Genomic DNA, 12,071 nt, shown 5'->3' on the forward strand with positions numbered 1-12,071 from the left:
TTCCTGAGATATGGTTTTACCCATAAGTGGGAGACGCCACGCCCATTTTCCATTTTGTAAAAAAATCTGAGTGCAGCTTCCATCTGCCATTTCTTATGTGAAATTTAGTGTTTCTGGCGTTTTTCGTTACTGAATTAACTCACTTTTAGTAAGTTTCAACCTAACCTTTGTATGGGAGGTGGGCGTGGTTTTTATCCGATTTCAACTATTTTCATGGTGTGTGGTGGGGTACGTAAGAGAACTGACTGCAGAAAGTTTGGTTTATATAGCTTTATTGGTTTGCGAGTTATATACAAATAACCGATTTGGGGGGCGGGGCCAAGCCCGCTTTCCCAAAAAAATTACATCCAAATATGCCGCTTCCTAGTGCGATCCTCTATTCCAAATTTTACTTTTATAACTTTATTTATGGCTTAGTTATGACACTTTATGTGTTTTCGGTTTTCGCCATTTTGTGGGCGTGGCAGTAGACCAATTTTGACCATTTTCTAAAGCAACCCTCTCACGGTCCCAAGGAACGTGTGTTCCAAGTTTCATCAAGATATCTCAATTTTTACTCAAGTTATCCGTTGCACGGACGGACGGACGGACAGACAGACATTCGGATTTTGACTCGTCTCGTCACCCTGATCATTTTGATATATATAACCCTATATCTAACTCGTTTAGTTTTATGACTTACAAACAACCGTTATGTGAACAAAACTATAATACTCTCTTAGCAACTTTTGTTGCGAGAGTATAAAAAAGACACAATAAAGCATATTTGAGGTTAGCAAATAAATACCAATTCTGTGCCGATGAGTGATAGAATACAGTCTTTAGTGACGAAAAAAAATTAAATTTGGTCGGCCCAGGTCATTGCAAGAAATATTGGAGAGATTCGCACCAGGAACGGCGGTCCTACTACAAGCTATGTTTTGGAAGCGGTTTTGGTTCATGGGCTGCATTTTGCTGCTGTGGAAAGCTATCTACATGTTTTATATTCACTCAAATGAATGCTAATATCAATGTAGATCTTTTGGACAGCGAGTTAATAAAATTTGCTGGCAATATTTATGGCATATAACTGGACATATCGAAAGGATAACACTTCAATCCACACGAAGAACATCTTTAACGACCGGTATTACAATGTGCAGCATTGAGTTCGAACCTAAATCCTATTGAGGATCTCTGGGAGAACATCTCTGCTCCTGTTTTCCACAACGGAAAGCAGTTTGAGACAGTACGTCATCTTAAATTAGCCATAAAGCAAGAATTTGCCAATATTTACATAACTATTCTACAGTCAGTAGTCAATTCTCTGATTAAGCGGCTTAACTTAGTTTTAAAATATAAGGACAATTCTACTGACTATTAAAATAAACATTTCTTTCAGTTAAACTCAAATGTATAGGCTTTACTGGTAAAATTAGTAAAATGCACATATAAATATTTACCATTAGCCTAAACTTCAATTCTGTTTTAAAGTTTAAAAAATATTTTGAAATTTGTTAATTTTTTGTTTTTTATATCGTAAACATTAATAATAACAAGCCTGCGTACTCAGAAATATTTTGCAATTTTGTAATCATTAATTTTTTTTTGCAAAAAGTTCATGCACATATAATTATTTGACTGAGGTATATTATAAGTATGATGGATAGGCACTCGTATAGCCCTAATAGAAGTTGTGTCATGATCCAAAGTAATCGGAAAGTAATCTGTTACAAATATCTAATTTAAAATTGAATTAAAAAAGTATTACAAATATATTTATAAGCATTTAACTTAAAAACCACTTGATATCTAAATATCCAGGATTATTTATTATTTATTTTCACAAGTTATGATAAATATAGTATATGATAACAAAAAAAATGTAAAAAAAAAACAATAAAAATAGCACAAAATTATTGTAATGTAATTAAATTGTTGCCGCTAAAAGATAAAAATAAACGTAAAACACAACTGGCCGAGAATAAAGCGCCAACGATCCAAGCGATCATTACGTCCTATTGTCTGATATGAAATACATATGTACATATAGTATGTATGTAAATATTGAATTTTCCACCAATTAAAAAGCGATTTTCGAAAAGCTCGTAAGCTACAATGCAAACAACTTGTATCAATAATAATTAATTACAATTACCGGTCACAGCAAATAATGTTAACGCTTGCAAAGCAAATATTTATAAAAGATTCTAATCAACTTAAATGGTGTTGAAAGGGTTTTTATACTATTCGCTTTACACAACTCTCGACCGACAGTCGAAACGAATATAAAAGCCCGCAAGGGAAGTTAAACTCAACATCACTCTCATATTTTTTGAAAGAAAAAGTTCCTTCAGGCCGGAGGTGGTTAGAGTTTCGATAACTAACATTCACGAAAAACACTAGTTCAAGACCCGAGAGTCGATCCCTATGATGAAGGACTTAACAAAGTTACGGCAGGTTTTTGAAATTAGTGTTATATAGAATATGATAGGTCAGATCAGGATTTGATATTCGGATCACAATATTCTTTTAGGTTTTTGTAGAGATTCCTTAATTGACTAATCTTATCGGGGTCTTATCGGCTTGGCAAATATCTTGGCTTATCGAGGGTGAAGAATGTTAAAAACAAGAAAATATTTTTCATAAAGAGTTGCCATCTGTTTAATATTTTTGTGCAAATAAATTGATAAAAAATATAAAAGAAATTATAAGTAAATAATTCATAAAAAAAATATTCCATATTAACATATTACAATTATGTTTTTTTTTATCATTACCCGATACTAAATATACACAGCTCTTTTTCCAAGCTATTTAAGAAGCGTGCTTGACCAATTCACAAATGTTAATCACCAAATAAATATGAAAAGCAATGATAAATATATTTGTTTAAATCATAAAGGGCTCATATACCGCAGCGTACGTAGCACTCTTGCGTCGAAATTGTGGTCACACTTTGCAAATATATGCATAATGTCACATTCCGGATAATCATATGCGTACGTCAAATTCTATTGATTGAAATACACGAAATTTTCGTTTGATTTTATAATAAAGACATAACTGCATATGTATGCCTACATACATGTATAATAACCGGCGAATATTGCAACAATCGTGAGACACATTGAAAGTCTTAACTGCTTCGCAGTCCAATAAAAAACATATAACAACAACAATAACAATTTTATATCGGCTATTAGCATTCATCATACGACAGCATCCAAGCGTTTTATAATCGCTTTATATAAAAAATTATAGCCATGTGCCGCTAAATATATTTATATATATACCAGACATTGTCATACAATGCAAATTATTTTTTGATATTTATTCGGTTAAAATCACTGTTTGGCAGTTATATTTAATAAATGAATTATGGAAATTGAGCAATCAAGTGATTAAATTGACTGGGCAGTGCAATTGAGTGAATAAATTATTATATCGCATGCGATTTTATGAATGAGGTTTAGGCAGGGTTGTCAATAGAATATAAAATATTGATAGTATTATAGATTATACCTGATACCTGTAATGTAGAATATCATACTTCTCTAACGAGTCTTTAAATACTGATTCATTATCGGATGAATACCTACGATGACAGACGACCTGACAGATGTCATTCAAATCGCATGCCGAATTGATGTCCAGCAAAATATACTAATAATAACAGTAATTAAAGTATTTACTTGTTTATTTAAGAAATATATATATGATTTGAAAATAAAATTTAAAATTATCCATTTTACTCGACTTCAATTATTTATGGTTTCTTCTTAGCGACCAAACATTACGAGATGAGCTTCTGGTTTGAGTATTGTTTCGGCGAAGGGCTTAAATTTTTGACGCTAATTGTTTTACAGTTTTTAAAGTGAAAAAAAGTAAAAGTGCAGTTCATCACTGCTTGGGGTTCAACGTAACATTTTGATCAGGACACCGATAAAATCTTATCGATCGATGTCTCCGGACAATTTCAATATTTAATTTGTGGTTATGTTCAACAACTCATTCTTACAGCTGTCAAATATATTGCAGTTGTCTATCGGCAGATTTAAATTGTAAGAAACAGTGTTGAATTCAAAGTTACTAGCCGTATATTTCAAACTGATATTGACTTTGTAACTATGTATGTATAATATATGTATATCAATAATTACTAGAAAAATATAATAAAAGAGTAAGTAATGTTTGTTAAGGTTATAAGTCGTAAATATCATACAATTTTTATTTATTTTTTTTATATTCTTATTGACAATAGTAATTACAATAATTCACACATGAGCTTGAATTGTAACTATCGCTGTCACTGTCATTTAATTACTATAATTTTAATGACACCTCATTCACAGTTAGTCTAGCAGTTGTCAATTTACTAATTTAACTTAGCGTTTTAGCACCAGACATTATTGAAATGTAGTTTATGAGGAGTTTGTTCTGTTTTTATTTCTAGTGCTTTTGACCGCTAAATACATACGTGACGTCATGAATGAAGTTTTGAAGTTTGACAGTTGGTTTCGCAATGATTACTATACGGTAGAAAACTGGTAGGAATCTTACTTTCTTGAAATAAAAACCCACAAGAGTGTGCTTATTACTAAAATCGCATAAATATAGTATGCACTAACTCATGAATTATCAGTTTGAAATAATTCTGTGTTTGTGTTTTTGTATTCTATAAATTACAAATTTAATTTTAATTATTACTAAATGTACTGCATAAATCTTGTTTCAAATAAATTTATGATTCATAATCGAACAAATAAATTCATTTTATGTTTATTTAATTTACGATTATTTAATTTTAAACATTAACTCATGCTTATTTATGGCTCTACAGTTATGTATGTACGTAGAAAAACGTGCTAACCATAAAATTATGGCTACAATTAAGAGTAAATGGTATTTGGTCGGTTTTAAACCGATAAACACGTATTGTAAATAATATTAAGTTAATTCATAAATATTTACAGAAGGAAATGTGTAAATATATAACTGCGATTATGAGGACGCAGGCAGTTGTGTGAATTAAAGTCTGGTGGAGAAGAAGCTTCTGAAAGATAATAAATTACTGAAAATTATGAAACTACAGATATTTGCTGCTACTTTTTTCTTACGGATAATAACACAGCCACACAAAAAAAATTATCATGACCTGGGGGTCATACTATGTGTGCCTCATATTTTTGGGGTTGCTGAATTCGAATCCGAGCTCCATTTAACCCATCAGATCAGGGTTTTGACATAACCCTAAAAAACCAATATGGCGTATGTACGTAGAGCGTTGCAAATCGATAATCGCGAAATCGGACCATTGCCACGCCACAAATTGGCGAAAGCCGAAACCCTTTAAAGTATCATAACTAAGCCATAAATAAAGCTATGAAAATTTGGTATAAAGGATCGCACTAGGAAGATGCATATCTGGAAAGTGAAAAGTGGAAATAAATAAAGTTATATCAACCAAACTTTCTGCAGCCGTTTCCTAACTGACCCCATAATACACGATTAAAATTGATATTATCGGATAATAACCACGCGCAACTTCCATACAAAGGTTAGGTTAAAAATTACTAAAAGTGTGTTAAACCACTAATGGAAAACGTTATGACTCATATTAAAAAAAAAGGAAAATGGGGGTGGCGTCGGGCACTTATGGGCCAAAAACCATATCTCAAAAGCTACTCGACCGATTTCAATGAAATTCGGTACATAATACAAGGATGGATGTGGCCACCTCATATCAGGTTACCCCATATCCGATTCCGGTTAACATCATTTCCTGTTCCGGTTACCCCATAACCGGCCATTCCATACACTATTCCGGTTGTCCCCTTTTCCGGTTCCGGCAACATCGTACCCGGTTTCGGTTCTCCCATTTCCGGTTCCGGTGACACCCTAACCAGTTACGGAAAATTATTTCCGGTTCCGGCAACATCATATTCTGTTCCAGTTGATTTGGTCAGCCCTTATTCCGGTTACTCCATATCCGGTTCCTGTAACATCATTTTCGGTTCCGGTAACCCGGTAGAGCAGAACAGAGCTTCAGTGTGGACCACCAGAACACTTTCTTCATAACTCCGATTTAGATAATCTTGGTGTCATATGAAAGTTAATTTTCATAACTATAACATTAGCGTATTAAATTTAAAGTAAATTTCTTAAAAACTAACAGCTGTTTCTTTTTTAATAAAATGTTCGCTTAGACTTGAATTTTTTATTTTTTCATATTTTTCATGATATAAATTTTGTTCTTAAGTAAATTTTTGAACCATTGTTATAGAATTTTTCTTTTTACCTTCTATAAGATGTATGTTCCCTGCACACCACACCATGAAAATTACTAAAATCGGGTCATATCTTCCACTAGCTCCCATATACCTACTTATAGGTTTTTCAAAAACACGGTGGGCTTTATTCCGCATATATCGGTTAATATTTCAGATATCTTAGCAAAATTAAGTGAGCATATAGTCTTGGATATAGTGTACTTTGGTGGTGGAAATGAGTGAAATCGGTTCAGGAATTACCTCAGCCCTCATATACTATATATGATGACTTTCGTTATTCTATCGGTCTTTGTGCCGAATATATGGGTCAAATTGTGCGTTATCTTAATAAAACTATGTATATCAGTAAATTGCGAGAGTATAAAATGTTCTGTTGCAGCCGAACTTAGCCATTCCTTACTTGTCATTCATATATATATATATATATGTATGTAGATGCCAACGTTAAATATTATCGTACTCCACAAAAAAATACATCAAGCTACTTGGCTGTCTCCTGATCGAAACACGCGTAACTAAATCGATCACGTTGTGATAGACATAAGACATGTCTCCAGTGTTTTAGACGTGCGTACGCTCCGAGGACCAAATATAGACTCGGACTATTATCTGGTTGCAGCGAAGATACGCACCCGCCTCTGTGCAGCAAAGAACGCCCGTCAACAAACACAAGGAAGGTTCGACGTTGAAAAGCTGCAAACACAACAGACAGCCACGAAGTACTCTACTCGACTTGCACTCCTGCTCTCTGAGAGCACTCATCAGCATCTCGGTATAAGGGAACTGTGAGACGGCGTCTCAAACTCACGGCGTACCGCTGCAACCGAAACCATTGGCTTTCGGAAAAGTCAAAAAAACAGCTGGTACGATGAGGATTGTCGTCTCGCAGTGGAGAGAAAACAGACTGCCTACCTCGCAACGTTGCAAACGACCACAACACGTGCGGGATGGGATAGATACCGAGAGCTGAAGAGGGAAGCGAGACGCATCTGCAGACAGAAAAAGAAAGAGGCCGAAATGCGTGAGTACGAAGAGCTTGAGAAGCTGGCAGACATTCATTCTGGGATTATGGAGGGAACACTTCTCCGACCTGCTGAGTGGCAGTGAAAGTACAACACCAGGAGTTGGCGAACCCGATTCCCCAATCGATGACGATGGAATAGATGTTCCATTACCCGACCATGAAGAAATTCGAATAGCAATTACCCGCCTGTAGAACAACAAAGCGGCAGGGGCCGATAGATTACCGGCTGAGCTATTCAAATGCGGCGGCGAAGAACTGATAAGGTACATGCATCAGCTTCTTTGCAAAATATGGTCGGAAGAAAGCATGCCTGACGATTGGAATCTCAGTGTGCTCTGCCCAATCCATAAAAAGGGAGATCCCACAAACTGTGCCAATTACCGTGGGAGAAGCCTCCTAAATATCGTCTATAAGGTTCTATCGAGCGTACTGTGTGAAAGACTTAAGTCCACCGTCAACAAACTGATTGGACCTTATCAGTGTGGTCTTAGACCTGGAAAGTCCACCATGGACCAGATATTCACCATGTGCCAAATCTTGGAGAAAACCCGTGAAAAGAGGATCTTTTTGTCGATTTCAAAGCTGATTTCGACAGCACGAAAAGGAGCTGCCTTTATGCCGCGATGTCTAAAATTAGGTATCCCCGCAAAACTAATACGGCTGTGTAAGTTGACGTTGAGCAACACCAAAAGCTCCGTCATGATTGGGAAGGACCTCTCCGAGCCGTTCGATACCAAACGAGGTTTCAGACAAGGTGACTCACTATCGTGCGACTTCTTTATCCTGATGCTGGAAAAAATTATAAGAGCTGCAGAGCTAAACCGAGAAGGTACAATCTTCTACAAGAGTGTACAGCTGCTGGCGTACGCCGATCATATTGATATCATCGGAAACAACAACCGCGCCGTTTGTTCTGCTTTTTCCCGCCTGCATAAGGAGGCGAAGCGAATGGGTCTGGAGGTGAATGAGGACAAGACGAAATATCTCCTGTCATCAAGCAAACAGTCGGCGCACTCGCGTCTTGGCTCCCACGTCACTGTTGACAGTCATAACTTTGAAGTTGTAGATAATTTCGTATACCTGGGAACCAGTATCAACAACACCAACAATGTCAGCCTCGAAATCCAACGCAGAATCACTCTTGCCAACAGGTGCTACTTTGGATTGAGTAAGCAATTGAACAGTAAAGTCCTCTATCGACGAACCAAAATCAAACTCTACAAGTCGCTTATCATTCCCGTCCTGCTTTATGGTGCAGAAGCTTGGACGATGTCAACATCAGATGAGACGACACTAGGAGTTTTCGAGTGGAAAATTTTGCGCAAGATTTATGGTCCTCAGAACATTGGCAACGGCGAATACCGCAGACGATGGAACGATGAGCTGTACGAGTTATACGACGACATTGACATAGTTCAGCGAATAAAAATACAGCGGCTACGCTGGCTTGGTCATGTTGTCCGAATGGACGAAAACACTCCAGCTCTAAAAGTGTTCGATGCAGTACCCGCCGGAAGGAAGGGGAAGGCCTCCACTCCGTTGGAGGGACCAGGTGGAGAGCGACCTGGTTACACTTGGAATCTCCAACTGAAGATCTACAAGTTGGAATCTCCAACTGCGAAGGAAAGAGAGGAGTGGCGCGCATTCATCGATCCGGCTATAACCGGCTAAACGGTTGAACGCCAATCTCATACATACTCCACACTTTCAATGAGAATTGCCAGTGGTCAAAACACCTACAAACATACAAAAATACAATTGCTAAAACAGTAGCCAAATACCCAAAGTGAAGTAGTTGTAAATAAATAAAAAAAATCATAATAATAAAAAAATGCTATGGAATTTGATTTGTGTTTGGCGATAAGCTTAAATTGGGATTTACTTGGCATAAAAATTGATTTGCGATGTCAAGTGCGATATCACTACATACACAGTAATTCAAACATATTGATAAGTAGAGAGTGTGAGTAAAATAAAAATTGTACGATGTGTTGGAGAAATTTTAATTTCTAAGAATTCGCATTTTTGCGCCATGCGAGTTTACTAAAAAATTAAGAAATAAATCTAACAAACAATAAATTATATATATAAGTATGTACATTCATAAAAAAAATTGCTAGACTATACTTAAGTAACTAACTACGTTTGTCTGTATGTAGTTATGTATTTTGACGGACCTACGATTGATTTGTTACACCCATAACAAGCGTAAAGCGTCTAAAAGCGATAAGCGTTATACTCGCGCCTATGCAGCCGGCGAAATTTCAGCGATTTGTTTGTATTTATATACGTACATATATATTTATATGTATGTTTGTACTACGAAATGCGCTGGACAAGTAGTTATTTTGTTCGGTTTTGTGCGCGCCGTCGGTTGCCAAGCGGGAATGTTTACAGTAGTGTAAATGATGGTTATGAATTTTCCAAAACGTAAAATTTCTATAAAATTGTAAAGTATGACTTGCAAAAGTCCAAGAAAAATATTGAGTTAACTGTTTTAGTAATTAATTAAAGAAAAGTGTTGCTTTTACCGTTAGTTATTAACGATTAATATATAAATATATAAATGAGTTGCTTCATTTTGGTGACTGGTGAGTTGAAGTGAAAATCTTATTTTAATGCAAACAAAATTTCTATGAAAGCACACAATTTAATGTGTCTGTCTGTGATGACAGACTTAAAGTGTCAATCATGCATTATAATTTATTTTCGAGACGATTAACAGGATTAATGTTTTTCGTATAAGCTAAAAAGTTTGACAGCTAGCAAAGGTGAATGTACAAAAACAGTGTTATTAATGGCGTAAAAAATATTTTCGTTTTTATACTCTCGCAACAAAAGTTGCTAAGAGAGTATTATAGTTTTGTTCACCTAACGGTTGTTTGTAAGTCATAAAACTAAACGAGTGAGATATAGGGTTATATATATCAAAATAATCAGGGTGACGAGACGAGTCAAAATGTCTGTCTGTCCGTCCGTCCGTCCGTCTGTCCGTGCAACGGATAACTTGAGTAAAAATTGAGATATCTTAACGAAACTTGGAACACGTATTCCTTGGCACCCTGAGAGGTTGCTTTCGAAAATGGGCAAAATCGGGCAAATTGCCACGCCCACAAAATGGCGAAAACCAAAAACTTATAAAGTGTTATAACTAAGCCATAAATAAAGTTATGAAAATAAAATTTGGAACATAAGATCGTATTAGGGAGGGGCACATTTGGATGTAATTTTTTTGGAAAAGTGGGCGTGACCCCGCCCTCAAATATGTTTTTTGTATATAACTCGCAAACCAATAAAGCTATATAAACAAAACTTTCTGCAGTCGTTTCTTTTAGCCGTTTCCTTATAATAATAATATTAGCCACTCCCACCTTCCATACGAAAGTTAGGTTGAAAATGACTAAAGGTGGGTTAACTCACTAACGAGAAACGTCAGAAACATCAAATTTTACAGAAGAAATAGCAGAAGGAAGCTGCTCTCAGATTTTTTTTACAAAATTAAAAATGGGCGTGGCATCTCCCACTTATGGGTCAAAAACTCGGTATATAATACTTTCTTGACACCCTGATGACACATGTGATGGAATCGGTTCATAACCACGACAACTTCCCATATAACTCAATTTTGAATTCCATCTGATTCCTTCACTTTATAATGTATACATAAGGAACCAATGAAGATAGCGGAATAAAACTTTACACAAATAGTACATATCATCACTGGCTTCTCTTGAGAAAAAATTGTCGAAAACGGACCATAACCTTTCAAGGCCCCAGATATCGAACATGTTGAACTCAGGGTCTAAGGGTAAATTTTAACCGAAAATATGGGCCAATCTCTTAGATAATTTAATGTAATTCAGAGGAAATTGTTTACTTCTAATAGTGTGTCTCTGTTCTAAAAATTATTAAAATCGGATAATAACATGTCTTAGCTCCCATATACCTAATTATAGGCTTTTTAAAAATATGGTGGGCTTTAATCTGCATATATGTATTGATTAATATGTGAGATATCTTAGCGAAATTAAGGGAGTATATAGAGTGTGATGTAGTGTACCTTGCTGGTGAAAATGAATGAAATCGCTTCAGGAATTTCCTCAGCCCTCATACACTACATAGGACGATTTTCGTTATTATATTAAACTTTTTGCCGAATTTATAGCTAAATTTGGGTGTTATCTTAATAAAATTTTTTCAATAAATTGCGAGAGTATAAAATGTTCGGTTGCACCCGAACTTAGCCTTTCCTTACTTGTTGTTATTATCAAGTAATTAAGAATGCATTAATTAAGGAAAAAGTACTTAAAGCTCTCTTATTTCGGCACCCATTGATCCAACGTATTATAGTAGTCAATCTCATTTCGATAGAAAAGTCCACTCAATGAGATTTTCTAAACGAGTGCCAAAAGAACACACAATTTCTGCTAATTTATCTGCTTATTGTATATTCTAAAAATTATGTACTAATTATACAATTAAATAAAAACAAAAATTAAATTAAATTATATTCTAAAAATATGTAAATTATTGCTGATAGTTTAATTTAAAGAATGCTATATATACAGAGTTTAAAAATTCTTACGGCTTTAATCGATCGGCAATCGAAATTTATGCGAAGAGTTTGTGCTCACATTGTTTTACATATTCTCATGAACCTCAAAATATATTTGACTGAAAGTACATATGTATAAGTACAACGCCATCTAACCTAATTCCGGTGCAAACCAGTAAATTATTTTCGAACCAATAATATTTTTGGCACAAGGTCTTTA

Source organism: Zeugodacus cucurbitae, chromosome 2, assembly GCF_028554725.1.
Source record: "Zeugodacus cucurbitae isolate PBARC_wt_2022May chromosome 2, idZeuCucr1.2, whole genome shotgun sequence".
Taxonomy (NCBI): domain Eukaryota; kingdom Metazoa; phylum Arthropoda; class Insecta; order Diptera; family Tephritidae; genus Zeugodacus; species Zeugodacus cucurbitae.